Raw genomic sequence first — 16978 nt, 5'->3', positions numbered from 1 at the left:
GGGTCACCCATTGAAGACAGAGATGAGGAGGAATCTCTTCTCTCAGAGGGTGGTGAATCTGTGGAATTCTTTACCACAGAGGATTGTAGAGGCTGGGTCGTTAAATATATTCAAGGCTGAGATAGACAGATTGTTAATCAGTAAGGGAATCAAGGCTTATGGTGAGAAGGCGGGAAAGTGGAATTAAGGATTATCGTACCAGAGCATTCATGATCTCATTGAATGGTAGAGCAGACTCAAGGGGCCGAATGGCCTGATTTTGCTTCTACATTTTATGCTCTCCATAGAGCTGGTGGAATTCAAACTAGAATCTCAACAGTTCGCTAAAGAAAGCCCTAAATAAAACACTGAACTGTTTCTTCACCTCACATAGCATCTAGAGGCAGGAGTGCAGCCAGAAAACAAGCACACTAAATGACATAATTTGAACTCTGCAACATATATTTTACATAATGGCAAACAGAAGGGTGTAATTATAGGGTGTAACCTAATATCAAGAGTCACATGACATTTATAACCTGGTACAGTTTTATTCTGACCTTTTATGATGTCACTGGACCTCCTATCGCTCTCTTAAATACATTATTTACTAATCATTATTCTAAATGTAACTCCTCAGCCAATTATCCACATTTATATTTTTCTAACAGTTGATCCTTTGCAGGCTGTAGTTGTTCTGATGCCCGTCATCTGTTCTGCCTCAGCTGAGTGGCCATTAGTCATCTCTAAACTTTTAAAAAAGTTTATTTATTAGTGTCACAAGTAGGCTTACATTAACACTGCAATTAAGTTACTGTGCAAATCCCCTAGTCGCCACACTCCGGCACCTGTTCGGGTACACTGAGGGAGAATTTAGCAAGGCCAATGCACTTAACCAGCACGTCTTTCGGACTGTCGGAGGAAACCGGAGCACCCGGAGGAAACTCATGCAGACACGGGGAGAACGTACAGACTCTGCACAGACAGTGACCCAAGCTGGGAATCGAATGCGGGTTCCCTGGAGCTGTGAGGCAGCAGTCCTAACCACTGTGCCACCATGCCACCCCCCCAAAGCAAGATCTTCATGGCTGAAGGGGTGAGGGTGTGGGCCGGAGCCAGGCCAGGGGATATAGGAGGGAAATTTAGAGGCAGCCATAGGAGCTGCTGGGTGCGGAGGTGGTCCCTGGCGCTGTGAGGTAGCAGTGCCAACCACTCTGCCACCAAGAGGCATCACATTACTCTTGCCCTCGTTCCAACATCCGCACTTCCAGCAGTGGTCACTGCCAGCAACAGGATTGTTCACTGTTCTTTGTCTCTTCCCTGCCGAACAGAGTTGAGATAAGTTATAGTGCCTTGTCCAGGATCATCTGGATCAGCAGAGTTGGGAGGGAGGGTGGAATGGGTGTGGATGGAGGTGGTTGCGGTGGGGAGTTGCAATTCCTCTCCCGCAAGGCTAAAGCAGAACACCCCACCCACTTTCCTGATCTTTCTGTCAAAGACAGACTCACTATTATCCACTCTGCACTAATGCTGGATTTGAGCTGCCTGGGATCATACCTGGGCCCCACCTGCTCCTGCACACTGAATCACCAGGTAAACGCACCTAGTCCTGGAGGCCAATTTTTGTCTCTAAAGAATATATATATGTTGTATATTGCCTGTGCAAAGGTCAAAACACCGATCCTACTTGGGGGAAATCTCAGCAACATGCATTTAATGGCTCCATCTTGGGTGGTTCTCTGGGTATAGAATCATTACAGTGCAGAAGGAGTCTGCACTGGCTCTCCTACAGAGCATCCCTCTCAGGCCCTACCCCCGTAACCCCACATAGTTACCCCGCTAGTCCTCCTAACTTGCACATCTTTGGACACCAAGCGGCAATTTGGCATGGTTAATCCTTCTAACCTACACATCTTGGACACTAAGGGGCAATTTAGCATGGCTCATCCATCTAACCTACACATCTTTGGGCTGTGGGAGGAAACCGGAGCACCCAGAGGTAGATATGTGCAACAATCCAGTGCCATGCAGATCATACACTTCCTGTTTTGAACCATGACCCATGTTCTTTGCTGGGCTTGCTGTGCAATAGGGTTTCGCTCGGGTAGACTGGGAGGAAAGCAAATCAGCCAGGGTGTGCCCTATCAGTCAATGCAACGCCTGATTCAGCATAATGTTCTCCTCAGTCTTGTCCCCATAGTTCCAAAGGCATCTCCCTCTCCATTAAAGAGAGACAGTGTTGGAATATTGCACCTTGACATCTGCCACTCAGTGAGCACAGGGTGAGGCAGGGTCTCCAGCCTGTCCAGGGATTGAACCCGCTGCTGCCGTCATTCTGCATCACAGTCCAGTCATCTGGGCTAACCACAGAAAACTGTACAAAGAATGGGTGGCACGGTGGCACAGTGGTTAGCACTGCTGCCTCACAGCACCAGGGACCCGGGTTCGATTCCCGGCTTGGGTCACTGTCTGTGCAGAATCTGCACTTTCTCCCCGTGTCTGCATGGGTTTCCTCCGGATGCTCCGGTTTCCTCCCACAGTCTGAAAGACGTGCTGGTTAGGTGGACTGGCCATGCTAAATTCTCCCTCAGTGTACCCGAACAGGTGCTGGAGTGTGGCCACTGGGGGATTTTCACATGAACTCCATTGTAGTGCTAATGGAAGCCCACTTGTGACATTAATAAATAAACTTATAAACTTTACAAACTACAGCACAGGAACAGGCCCTTTGGCCCACAAAGCCTGTGTCGAAACATTTCTATCCCTCTAATCACCTCCTGTTCACATGTCTATCAAGATGCGCTTTGTACGTTGCTAACATGCCTGCTTCCATCACCTCCACCGGCAGTGTGTTCCAGGCACCCACCACTGTGTGAAATACTTTCCCTGCACGTCTCCCCTCCCACCTTAAACCTGTACCCTTAACCCCATACTGAACCAAAAATAAAGCTGAGAACAACTTCACCTCAAAGACTGCATCAGACCAAGAAGACTCACTGTGACCTTCTCGTGGATAATAAATGCCAAGTTGACCAGGATCACAGACATCCCGATAATTATTTGTTTAATATATGTTGAATGAGCCACTGGATGATTTTGGGATCCAGAGCAACTACCCCCTGACCAGAGGAATGATCACGTACCCCACACGCTCTGGACATTCTCTCTTCCGCCTTCTTCCATCGGGAAAAAGGTACAAAAGTCTGAAAACATATACCAACTGACTCAGGAACAGCATCTTCCCTGCTGCCATCAGACTTTTGAATGCTCCTATCATACATTAAGCTGATCTTTCTCTCCACCCTATCTGTAACTGCAATGCTACGTTCTGCACATTTTCCTTTCCTTCTCCCCTATGTACTCTATGAACGGTATGCTTTATCTGTGTAGCGCGCAGGAAACAATACTTTCCACAGAATCCCAATACGTGTGACAATAATAAATCAAACCAAAGAGGCAGCACCTTGGGGAAGGGAGTGGAGAGATTAGATAATAAATGAAAAGTCTCTGAATTACTATGTGCTGTCACCTCAGCCTCATACAGAGAGGAGTTTCAGCCGCAATCTCCAGATATTGAAGATTACACTTTCTCCTCCTTTGCTGCTGTAGACTTTGCTGCAGCGAGTGTTCCCCCTGAATGATTGGCTTGGATCTGCACACTGGCTGAACTGACTGAGTCCTGCAGCTGAACAGTTAGCTTCCAGCTGTGTTAACTAACACAAGGTTCAGAAAATCATAACCGGAACATTGCAAACAAACTCCAAAAGAGGGATAAAGAATGGATGTCTATATCAGTTTACAGCATAGCCAACCACATGCAAGAACAGACAATATAGTGACTCCATCAAAATCCTCGCTTAATATTTATAACAGAGCCAGATTGAAGTTGAAAGGACACTCGGTGACAAACTTGCAGAACTTGCAAACTTGTGAGCTTCCGATTACGCTGTCAGAATATTCTTTTCAAAAGATTCATTTTTCGTCTTTATGAAAGAGGCTGGAACATTTTCAAAATAAAGGATCTGACTCACAATCTTGTGGCTTCTCTGGGCTGCAGTCAGCTGAGATTGTCTTCCATCGGGCGGTCTGAGATTGCAGTCAGTCTAGAAATTCCACTCCATAATGCTAACAACTCAGTGGCTCCCAGTAACTCTCTCCTCTCCCTGCTATAGGGAGAGCTCTTTCACAGCTATCCTGCCCAGCAAACAAAAGCGTCACTCAGGAGCCTTCCTGCTGCAGGTTTTTAAACACACACACACACAAACACACAGCAGCAGGTTACGAAACTGTCACTTTAGACTTGTCACTCGGTGAGAATGTGAGCAAACAGGTTTTCCTGACACAAGTCCAGCCCTTCACTGACAGAGACACCAATCTGGGCACAGATGACTGACTGATATGACTCCAGCCTCTCACCATAAATCCAAACACTCGTCTCCAGCTACCTGCCAAATATTCCTGCACCCTGGGACACCCAGATTCACCCTGTTCACTTTCCGCAGGGCAGAAAATAAAAAGGTTGTGTGCGGATGTGGAGCTCACACACTACATGCTGTGTGGATTGTTAATTGTTTCTCTAAAGGTGTATATGGACTTTGGCCTCAGAATGGGAGGGGCGGTGTACCCAGTCACACTGCACACATAAAGACAGAAAGCAATGCTTAATCTGGTTCAGAGGAGCCTTTGCCCATTGCACAGGCTTGAAGCACATTTGAATTTCAATGCGTTCCTGATCAGCTGCTGGCTGTGCAAGCTCACCTGGTAGAGTCTACCTCCTTATGAACCTGTCCTGCTCCCTCCACGCTGATGCTATAGTTAAGAAAGCCCACCAACACCTTTACTTTCTCAGGAGACTAAGGAAATTTGGCATGTCACCTATGACTCTCACCAACATCTACAGATGCACCATAGAGAACATCCTCTCTGGTTGTATCACAGCTTGGTATGGCTCTGGCTCTGACCAAGATCACAAGAAACTACAAAGTGTTGTGAATGAAGCCCAGTCCATCACGCAAACCAACCTCCCATCCATTGACTCCATCTACACTTCCCGCTGTCTCAGCAAAGCAGCCAGCATAATCAAGGACTCCACACACCCCGGACATGCTGTCTTCCACCTGCTCCCATCGGGAAAAAGATACAGGGCAGAACTTTTCTGTCCCGCCTGCCACGGGAATTGTAATGGCCGGGACAGGGCCATGCGAAGGTCCATTGACCTCAGGCGGGATTTCAGCCCCCCCAATCCCACCATTTAATACAATCATACAAACTGGCACAGCACGGTGGCACAGTGGTTAGCACTGCTGTCTCACAGAGCCAGGGACTTGGATTTGAGTCCCAGCTTGGGGCACTGTCTGCGCGGAGTCTGCTCGTTCTCCCCATGTCTGCTTGGGTTTCCTCCGGGTGCTCCGGCTTCCTCCCACAGTCCAAAAGACATGCTGGTTAGGTGCATAGGCCATGCTAAATTCTCCCTCAGTGTACCCGAACAGACAGAGTGTGGTGACTTGGGGGATTTTCACAGTAACTTCATTGCAGTGTTAATGTAACCCAATTGTGACATTAATAAAAGATTTTACTTCATGGCTAATTTAATCTTGGCCTCAACTCCAGTTTTCTGCCTGTTCACCATAACCCTTCATCCCGCTACTAATTAAAAATCTATCCCTCTCCTTAAATTTGTTTAGTGTTCCGGCATCCACTGCACTCTGGGGCAGAAAATTCCATAGATTCATGACCCTTTGAGTGAAGTTATTTCTCCTCATTGCTGTTTTAAATCTGTCACCCCTTAGCCTAAAACTATGGCCTCTCGCTCCAGAATGTCCGACAAGGGGAAACATCTGCTCTATGTCTATCCTGTTGACACCCCACCCCCCACTGCCCGCCACCCCCCGCCCCCCCACGGCATCTTATATTACCTCAATTAGATCTCCTCCCATTTTTCTAAACTCCAGCAACTCAATCTCTCTTCATACGACAAGTCTTTCATAGAATCATAGAATCTCTACAGTTTAGAAGGGGGCTATTCGACCCATTGGATTGTATGTTCTCCCCATTTCTGCATGGGTTTCCTCCAGGTGCTCCGGTTTCCTCCCACACTCCAAAGATATGAAGGTTAGATGCATTGGCCATGCTAAATTGCCCCTTAGTGTCAGGCGAATTAGTGGGATAAATACATGGGGTTACAGGGATAGGGCCTGGATAGGATTGTTGTTGATGTGGACTCAATGGGCCAAATGGCCTCCTTCTGCACTGTAGTGGTTCCATGATTCTTTGATTATGGTTAGCGAACAGAAAACAAAGAGTGGGGGTAAATGGGTGTTTTTCTGGTTGGCGATCATTGACTAGTGGTGTGCCTCAGGGATCAGTGTTGGGACCGCAATTGTTTACGATTTACATAGATGATTTGGAGTTGGGGACCAAGTGTAGTGCGTCGAAATTCGCAGATGACACTAAGATGGGTGGAAGAGCAAAGTGTGTAGAGGACGCTGAAAGTCTGCAAAGGGATATAGATAATCTAAGTGAGTGGGCGAGGGTCTGGCAGATGGAGTACAATGTTGGTAAATGTGAGGTCATCCATTTTGGTAGGAATAACAGCAAAATGGACTATTATTTAAATGGTAAAAAATTGCAACATGCTGCTGTGCAGAGGGACCTGGGTGTCCTTGTGCAGGAATCTCAAGGAGTTGGTTTGCAGGTGCAGCAGGTAATTAAGAAGGCAAATGGAATTTTGTCCTTCATTGCTAGAGGGATGGAGTTTAAAAACAGCGAGGTTATGTTGCAGCTGTATAAGGTGCTGGTGAGGCCACACCTGGACTACTGTGTACAGTTTTGGTCTCCTTACTTGAGAAAGGATATACTGGCACTGGAGGGGATGCAGAGGAGATTCACTAGCTTGATTCCGGAGTTGAGAAGGTTGGCTTATGAGGAGAGACTGAGTAGACTGGGGCTATACTCATTGGAATTCAGAAGAATTAGGGGAGATCTTATAGAAACATATAAGATTATGAAGGGAATAGATAAGATAGAAGCAGGGAAGTTGTTTCCACTGGCAGGTGAAACTGGAACTAGGGGGCATAGCCTCAAAATAAGGGGAAGCAGATTTAGGACTGAGTTGAGGAGGAACTTCTTCACAGAAAGGGTTGTGAATCTGTGGAATGCCCTGCCCAGTGAAGCAGTTGAGGCTACCTCATTAAATGTTTTTAAGACAAGGATAGATAAATTTTTGAACAGCAAAGGAATTAAGGGTTATGGTGAGTGGGCGGGTAAGTGGAGCTGAGTCCACAAAAAGATCAGCCATGATCTTATTGAATGGCGGAGCAGGCTCGAGGGGCCAGATGGCCTACTCCTGCTCCCAGTTCTTATGTTCTTATGATTCATTGAGTCTGCACCAACTCTCTCCCAGAGCATCTTACCCAGGTCCATCCCTCACCCTATCTCCATAACTCCACGTATTTAACTCGCTAATCCCCTTAACCTACACATCTTTGGACACTAAGGGGCAATTTAGCATGGCCAATCCACCTAACCTGTGCATCTTTGAACCGTGGGAGGAAACCGGAGCACCCGGAGGAAACTCACACAGACACGGGTGCCGGAATTCTACCGATTCCGGAGCGGGCGAGGCTCACAGAACGGAATTCTCCATTGGCCTCGGGCGGGATTTTACGAGTCTCGCCCAAGCGAGGTTGTAAAATCCCGGCTGGGGAGAATGTGCAAACTCCACACAGACAGTCATTCACCTCTGGAGTGAACCTAGTGTACCTTCTATGAACTGCCTCTAATGCATTTATGTCCTTCCTCAATTAAGGGGAGCCACACTGTGCCCAGTACTCCAGATGCAGTCTCATCGATGCCCTATACAGTTGCAACAGCACTTCCCTACTTTCATATTCTATTCCATTAAGAATGAATGCCAAAATTCCATTTGCATTCCTTATACCTGCTGCACCTGCATACTAACCTTCAGCGATTCATGCACAAGGACACCCAGATCCCTCTGCACCGAAGTTTCTCTCTATTTAGATAAGTTGTATTTTTATTCCTCCTACCAAAATGGAGAACCTCACACTTATCCACGTTAAATTCCATCTGCCAAATTTTGGCCCACTCACCTAATCTACCCGTATTTATTTATACATTTCTTATTTCCTCATTGCAACTTACTATCCCACCTATTTTAGCGTCATCTGCAAATTTGACGATAGTACATTCTATCCCTGCACCCAAGTCATTAATATCTACTGTAGATAGTTGGGACCCGAGGACTGAGCCCTGTGTCATGCCACTAGTAAGAGTTTTAACAACACCAGGTTAAAGTCCAACAGGTTTATTTGGTAGCAAATACCATAAGCTTCATGCCACTAGTTACAGCTTTCCAACCAGAAAATGACCCATTTACCCCCACTCTCTGCTTTCTGTTGGTTAGTCAGTCCTCCATCCAAGCTAATAAATTACCCCACACCTGCGGGATCCTAGCTTGTGCGGTATCTTATCAAATGCCTTCTGGAAGGCCAGGTACACCACATCTACAGGACACGCATTATCCACTTTGCTTGTTACATCTTCATAGAACTTGCTGCGTGTTTTCCTACATTACCCTAGTTAGGGCACTCATTGGTTCTGAAACATTTTGAGTCACGAAGGGTGCTATATAAATGAAATTCTTTTTTTTCATGTTTTCACACAGCACAGAAGGAAGCCATTTAACCCACCACACCTGTGTCAGCTCCTTAAATTATCTATCCAATTAGTTCTCAGCCTTCCTCTTTCCTCATATCTCTGCAAATATTTCCCTTAAATATATAAAATATATATCCAATTCTCTTTTGGAAGCAACTGTTGAATCTTTTCTCACCACAGTTTCAGGAAGTGCATTCCAGACCATAATAAGTTGCTGCTGTTAAAAAAAAAACAATCTTTCACCTCCCTTTTTGGTTTTATTGACAAATATTTTAACTCTCTCCTCTGGTCATTCGCAATGCCGGCATAACTACTTTCATTATTCCTTGAGGAACTCCCATGACATTGTTAGGTGTATTGACCTGAACAGGAGTGTGGGGACTAGGGGAACTTCACAGGGACTTTATTGCAGTGTTAATGTAAGCCTTACTTGTGACACTAATAAATAAACTTTAACGTTGCTCATAGGCTAAGTGTGAAGCTGGGTTTGGATTTGTGTGAGGGGAAAGTCAATGCAGGGCAGGGTCTTTGGGTGATCCCTGAGTTGAGACGTAAGGGACATTGTTTCCATTTATGTCTGTCCCTTGCAGTTTTTCTCCCCCCCCTCCCCAGCACCCACCGCATCCCCCCCTCCCTCCACCCACACCACCAACATCTCTGGACCCCCCCCCCCACATCCCCCGTCTCCACTTTCAAAAGGGGTTGATGCTGCATTTTCTCCTGCTGAGGTAAAATTCTTCACAGGATGTTATGCGTGAACATAGACACTGACTGGCAGCAGCTATTCGACTGTAGGGCATCACACCAGTTGTCAGCACCTGGTCCTCACACACACACGTGTTATGTTTTAAAAGATGTCACTGACGAGTGATCAGAAATAGAAATCGTGGCTAATTCCCTTCACAGTCCATGGAAACATTGCAGTCGAACTAGAGTGGATTTTGGTTTTATACAACTGTGTAAAACTGGTGATAACACTTCAGCAGCCTGTTCTATATCTCACCCCATTTTTATTTCCCCAACCTCAATGAAAAGAAAAATGGACAGATATATATATATATATATATATATATATATCCTACTGCCAACTCACTACTTTTCTTTTACCTGTTCTACCAGTACCCAGTCCACAAAGACAAGATCTCCTCGACACGTCACTGATGAGCTGGGAGTTGCCTGAGGGGCATTGCATATTCTAAGAAAGGACTTTAAAAAAGTCTTTCATGGAACGTGGACTCCTCGCACTATAGGTCAGCATTGTGGTGGCACGGTGGTGTGGTAGTTAGCACTGCTGCCTCACAGCGTCAGGGACCTGGGATCGATTCCCGGCTTGGGTCGCTGTCTGTGTGGAGTCTGCACGTTCTTCCTGCGTCTGCATGGGTTTCCTCCGGGTGCTCCGGTTTCCTCCCACAGTCTGAAAGACGTGCTGGTTAGGTGCATTGGCCATGCTAAATTCTCCCTCAGTGTACCCGAACAGATGCTGGAGTGTGGCGACTAGGGGATTTTCACAGTAACTTCATTGCAGTGTTAATGTAAGCCTATTTGTGACACTAATAAATAAACTTAAGAACTACAGCACAGCAACAGGCCCTTCGGCCCACCAAGCCTGCGCTAAAACATCGTTTCTATCCCTCTGTTCGCCTCCTGTTCTTGTGTGTACCAAGACACTTGTGATACTAATAAATAAACTTTAAATTACCCATCTAAATGACTTTCAGAAGGTAGTGGTGAGCCATCTTCATGAACCACTGTAGTTCATGTGTTGTAGGTACACTCACAGTGCTGTTAGGAAGGGAGTTCCAGGATTTGACTGAGGGACAGTGAAGGAGCAAGTTCCAAGTCAGGATGGGGTGTGGCTTGGACGGCACCTGCATGTGGTGGTGTTCCAATGTATCTGTATCCCTTGTCTTTCGAGATTGTAGAGGCATGGGTTTGGAAAGTGCTGTCGAAGGCAAGTTTTTGCAGTGCATCTTATATGTAATGCTACCACTGGGCATCGGTGGTGGAGGGAGCGGAGAGATGTGTTGTTGATCAAGTGGGCTGCTTTGTCCTGGATGGTGTTGAACTTCTTGAATGTTGTTGAAGCCGCACTCATCGAGGCAAATAGAAAGCATTCCATGACTTATACTTTGTAGATGGTGGGTCAGATCTGGAGTATTATTATGTACAGTATTGGTCTCCTTATGAAGGGAAAGATGGAAATGCGTTAGTTCAGAGATGTGTTACTGGACTATTACCAGGAATAGGCGGGTTATCATCTGAGGAAAGATTGGAGAGGTTGAGTTTGTATCTACTGGAGTTTAGAAGAATAAGAGACGACTTGATTGAAATCTTTGCGATCTGAGGGATCTTGATGGGGGGGAGGGGGAGATGAGGTGAGGATGTGGTAGAATTGAGAACTAGGGGGCACTGTTTAAAAATAAGTGGTTGTTCATTTAAGATAAAGATGAGGAGAATCTTTTTCTCTCAGAGAGCTATGGATTTGGAACTCTGTTCTTCAAAAGGCAAAGGAAGCAGACTTTTAAGGCAGAGTTGGATAGATTCTTGTTTAACAAGGGGTAGGCAGGAATGTAGGATTGAGGTAACAACAAGATCAGCCATGATCTCATTGAATGGTGGACCAAGCTTGAGGGGCTAAGGGATCTACCCCTATTCCTAATTTGCATGTTTGTAAGGCAGTCTTTGGGAACTTCAGACATTAGTTACTCACCACAGAATTTCAAGTCTCTGACCTGCTTATGTAGCCACAGCATTTATATCACTAGTCCAGTTCAGTTTCTGGTCAATGGTAACTCTCAGGTTGTTGATAGTGAGGGAATCATCCATGGTAATGTCATTGAATGTCCAGGGATGATGGTTGGATCCCTCTGGTCGGAGATGGTCATTGTCTGGCATTCGTATGGCATGAATGCTCCTTGCCATTTATCAGCCTAAGCCTGAATGTTGTCCAGCTCTTGCTGTGTATGGACACAGATTGGTTCAATACCTCAGGAGTCACAAATGGTGCTGAACATTGTGCAATCCTCAGTGAACATCCCCACTTCTGACCTTATGATGGAAGGAAGGTTACTAATGAGGCAGCTGCAGATGATAGGACCTAGGACACTGCCCTGAGTAACTCCTGCAGCAACGTCCTAGGCAGAGATGTTTGCCTTCCAGCCTCACCTTGTTTTGTGCCAGGCATGACTCCAGCCTGTGGAGAGTTTTCCCACTGATTCCTATTTACTTCAATTTTGCTTGGGTTTTTTGATGCCACAAAGGGTCCAAAGCTGCCTTGATATCAAGGACAGTCACTCTCAACTCACCTCTTGGGTTCAGCTCTTTAGTTAATGTCTGGGCAGGAGACATGCAGCCCCAAACAGAGCATCAGTGAGTAGGTTCTATTTGTGTAAGTGCCGCTCGATAGCACTGACGGTAACACCTTCCATCACTTCGCTGATGATTGAGAGTAGATTGATGGCGTTGGAATCGGTGGGGTTGGATTTTTCCTGCTTTTTGTGGACAAGACATAGCTGGGCAAATTTCCACATTGTCAGGTCAATGCCAAGGTTGCAGCTGTACTGGAACAGGTTGCAATCCAGTCCTCTCTGGACACTGTGGGGGCGATTCTCCCATCGCGCTGCACTAATTTTCTAATGCAGCGGGCCAAGAGAATCGTGCGGGGGGACGATTCGCAGGGTTCCCGTGAGCGTTCGTGCCCCACTACCATCTCCCAGTGCCGGATTTCCTCTCATTGGGGGAGGGGGGGGGTAAAATCCAGCCCAGGGAATCAGAGTTGCTGTGGCAATATAAACATTATGGCCTGGAACTAAAGATAGTGATGGTTGAAACTGCAACTTTCTTCCCATCAGGTGGCTGACCAGGATTCTTGCCCATTCTTTATTGCCTGCAGTTGGCACATGTTGGCAGGATTGATGCTCAACCAGTTTGGCCGCGCTGTGAACGCACATTCATGTCCAGAACCCGGATCTTCTGACTCTGACAGGGATACTACGCACTGTGCCTCAAGACCTCCTCCCCAGCGGGGTTGGTACCTCAAAATCAATTTCCCTGCCTTTGCTCCAAACCCATTGATTCCATTGCCTAAGAAAATATATCCTTCAACACCCCTGTGGATATCAACGGAGGACAGGAGGCTGGCCTCCTCTCTCCACTGGGGAAATGAACCTGTGGGAATGGGAGTGGAGATCGGCGGTTGCTGACTTTTTGGGATCAAATCCTCACACCTGTCAGGGTCTGTGGGACATCATAGCAGACAAAGGGTAACAGTGGAAGGGTGCGTTTCTGAATGGAGGGCTGTGACAAGTGGTGTTCCTCAGGGATCAGTGCTGGGACCTTTGCTGTTTGTAATATATATAAATGATTTGGAGGAAAATGTAACTGGTTTGATTAGTAAGTTTGCAGACGACACAAAGGTTGGTGGATTTGGGGATAACGATGAGGACGATCAGAGGATACAGCAGGATATAGATTGGCTGGAGACTTGGGCAGAGAGATGGCAGATGGAGTTTAATCCGGACAAATGTGAGGTAATGCATTTTGGAAGATCTAATACAGAGAGGAAATATACAGTAAATGGCAGAACCCTTAAGAGTATTGATGAGCAGAGGGATCTGGGTGTACAGGTACACAGATCACTGAAAGTGGCAATGCAGGTGGAGAAGGTAGTCAAGAAGGCATACGGCATGCTTGCCTTCATCGGCCGGGGCACTGAGTTTAAAAATTGGCAAGTCATGTTGCAACTTTATAGAATCTTAGTTAGGCCGCACTTGGAATATAGTGTTCAATTCTGGTCGCCACACTACCAGAAGGATGTGGAGGCTTTGGAGAGTGTACAGAAAAGATTTACCAGGATGTTGCCTGGAATGGAGGGCATTAGCTATGAGGAGAGGTTGGAGAAACTTGGTTTGTTCTCACTGGAACCACGGAGGTTGAGGGGCGACCTGATAGAAGTCTACAAGGTTATGAGGGGCATGGACAGAGTGGATAGTCAGAAGTTTTTTCCCAGGGTGAAAGAGTCAATTACTAGGGGGCATAGGTTTAAGGTGCGAGGGGCAAGGTTTAAAGGAGATGTATGAGGCAAGTCTTTTACACAGAGGGTGATGGTTGCCTGGAACTCGCTGCCGGGGGAGGTAGTGGAAGCAGATAAGATAGTGACATTTAAGGAGCGTCTTGACAAATACATGAATAGGATGGGAATGGAGGGATATGGTCTCCGGAAGGGTAGGAGGTTTTAGTTCAGTCGGGCAGCATGGTCGGTGCAGGCTTGGAGGGCCGAAGAGCCTGTTCCTGTGCTGTAATTTTCTTTGTTCTTTGTTTTTTGTTGAGAGAGCAGGGAAGAAAACTGGAGATGGTGAAAAAAAACAAGTGAATTAGCAATAAGATAAGCTTTGCTTTCATTTGAAGGGTGTAGACTCCTGTCACGTGTTCATGTCCTGACATTTTTTAGTAGTGACATATATATCAATTGGATCAGTGGAAAAAACACTGGGAAATCCAGAAATCAATCAGTACAAGAGCCCTCATGATAGCAGATTAACAAAGACCCCGACTTTCATTGTATTAAAATATATTCAAATATAATAATTAGACTGAACATGTATTCCTGGTTAAATGTTAGCCGCAGAGACATTCGTTCTGAGCAAGCTGGATAGCTCAATCCAATGTTTAATTAAACCTTTGACTTCGACACACAACAATTGACAACATTTGAAGCAATTCTTTATCATTTGGAATTAAACTCCCAGACTTAGAAATTCCCCAGAGAGTCAGTGTCACAGACTCCATTTTCACCTATTTAAATTGCTTTTGTACAGATTCCATAAATAATAATATGTAATAAACAAAGCTTCAAAGGGTCAAACATCTTCTAAAAAAAAGCAGGTGTTCCTCAGGGTTAGTATCCCAGACCCAACCATTGTCAGCCTCCTTCATCAATGACCTTCCCTCCATCATAAGGTCACGAGGGGATTTTCATTGATGATTGCACAATGTTCAGCACCATTCGCAAATCATCAGATACAGAAGCAATTTGAGTCCATGTGCAACAAGGCCCGGACTATATCCAGGCTTGGGCTGACAAATGGCAAGTAACATTTGCGCCACCCAAGTGCCAAACAATGACCATCTCCAACAGGAGAGAAGCTAACCATCTCCCCTTGACGTTAATGGCATTGCCATTGCGGAACTCCCCCCCTTAACATTCCTCATTATTATCATCCTGAGGGTTACAATTGACCAGAAATTGGACTGGACTAGCTATATAAATATTGTGGCTACAAGAGCAGGTCAGAGGCTAGGAATCCTGCAGTGAGTAATTCACCTCCTGACTCCTCAAAGTCTGTGCACCAGCTTCAAGCCAGGAGTGTGCTGGGATACCCACCTCTTACCTGGATGAGTGCAGCTCCAACAAAACTCAAGAAGCTCCACATCATCCAGGACAAAGCGGCCCATTTGTTTGCACCCCATCCATCACCTTAAACATTCACTCCCTCCACAACCTATGCAGATTAGCAGCATTGTGTGCCATCTACAAGTTGAACTGCATGAACTCGCCAAGGCTCCTTTGAAACCCGTGACCTATACCATCCAGAAGGACAAGGGCAGCAGATGCATGGGAACACCAGCACCTGGAGGTTCCCCTCCAAGCCACTCACCATATTGGCTTGGAAATATATCGTCGTTCCTTCACTGTCGCTGGGTTAAAATCCTGGAACTCCCTCCCTAACAGCACTGCCCCTACGCCACATGGACTGTAGTGGTTCAAGGAGGTGACTCGCCACCACCTTCTCAAGGGCAAATAGAGATGGGCAACAGTTACTGGCTTAGCCAGGTACACCAACACTGAAATAATAAAAAAAATACAATAGGTAGCCTCTAAACACTCTATCCATTAATTACCATTTCAACTTTGCTCACCTTAATGCTCGCCTCAAAGAGAGATTCTCATTTAGTTGGAAGGATACACAAACCTGATAATATGACCAATTGCATATGAGTATAGGCAGCCAGCACTCTCCCCCTGTTTGCTTTGCTCAAAATGGGCTCTGCAGATATTCAGAGAGGCGACGTTAAGGGAGCAGATGGCTGCCATCGGAATTACCTTCAAAGAAACTGCTGCCAAATAGATTCCCCCTGGTGAATTACCTTCAGCCCAAAGGGGGCATGCCTTCCTGGTTAACGAGTAACAGAGTCAAATGAATCAGCAGTGCACTGCCTCTTGTTATCCATTTAAATTCCCTACTTTCTTTTATTGGACCTGAAAAGAGATTCGATTGATCGAAGTACTTTTCTAAAATGGTGAAATAGCAACAAGAGCGATTAGATTAAAAAGCTGAAATCATCATAATCTGTTTATAATGTGGCAACAGATTGGATGATGGATAATCTGTCATGGCCATGCTGTCAACAGTATAAAACATGCCCACCTGCTGGTGTGTTACAGTTTGATGATTTCTTGCTTTGGGAACATGGGAATGACAAGCAACGGATCGGCAAAACCCCCCGAGAAACCGCTCGCTGTAATACCTCAGAAAGAGTGGCGATCATCGAGTGGAGGAACTAAAGAACTATTTATGAACTGGAATAACTATAGACAGAGAGTGCGGAAGTTGCTAGCGATTGCTTCAACCCCAGTCTCCATACCGCCTGGGAGAGCCCACGCTCACACTCAGGGTTCGGGTGTTTTGGCCCAATTGGCCAAACGGATGACATGTCCCTCTGAAACCTCTTCGCTACGACACTCACTCAGTCCCTTCCAGTGACAAGCTTTTAGGGAGGTTGCACCAATCTGGTTGAACAATCTACCATTCTCCGGAGGAGAAAACATACCCCTGTGTGAAGTCACCGTGGAGTACAAACCACATGATGCAACTAGAACAAAAATAAAATTCCGCAATGATGGGAACCTTTAAAAATTCATTTATAGGATGTGGGTTCTGCTGGCTAGACCAGAATTTACTGTCCATTCCTAATTGCCCTTGGGAAAGTGGTGGTGAACTGCCTTCCTAAGCTACTGCAAGCCCTGAGATGTAGGTACACCCACTGTGCTGTTAGGGAGGGAATGCCAGGATTTTGGCTCAACGACAGGGAAGGAACGGCCGATATATTTCCAAGTCAGGATGGTGAGTGAATTGGAGGGGAACTTAAGCCATTCTCACCATTACACCGCCATCGCGTTTTGTCATTTTCTTTGGACCTTTCTCTTTACCAGATAGAAAAGTATTGAAAATGGTGGAAAAAAGGTTGTTTGGCTGACAGTCAAATATCATCCAATTGGTAATGTAGCTTCTTGCTTTCCAATTGGTGCAGGAAAGCAGTG

The 16978-nt window shown here is 46.0% G+C and overlaps 1 protein-coding gene across 12 annotated transcripts in view; it reads right to left on the bottom strand.

The window, feature by feature from the left end:
* The window catches only part of svild (supervillin d), a 214367-nt gene that overhangs the window by 160622 nt on the left and 36767 nt on the right, over positions 1 to 16978 (bottom strand). Inside the window, exon 1 of one of the 12 annotated variants that reach the window (XM_078223787.1) lies at positions 4011 to 4170. The exons of 10 other annotated variants lie outside the window; for them this stretch is intronic. The gene's annotated coding sequence lies outside the window, so the exon portion shown is untranslated. Of the gene's footprint in view, positions 1 to 4010; positions 4171 to 16978 lie in introns of those variants that run through there. One more of the 12 variants, XM_078223795.1, reaches the window with a different exon arrangement.

This window comes from Mustelus asterias, chromosome 11 (genome assembly GCF_964213995.1).
Source record: "Mustelus asterias chromosome 11, sMusAst1.hap1.1, whole genome shotgun sequence".
NCBI classification, from domain to species: domain Eukaryota; kingdom Metazoa; phylum Chordata; class Chondrichthyes; order Carcharhiniformes; family Triakidae; genus Mustelus; species Mustelus asterias.
The sequence above is the reverse complement of the archived record's forward strand: the minus strand, read 5'-3'. Positions and strand labels throughout refer to the sequence as shown.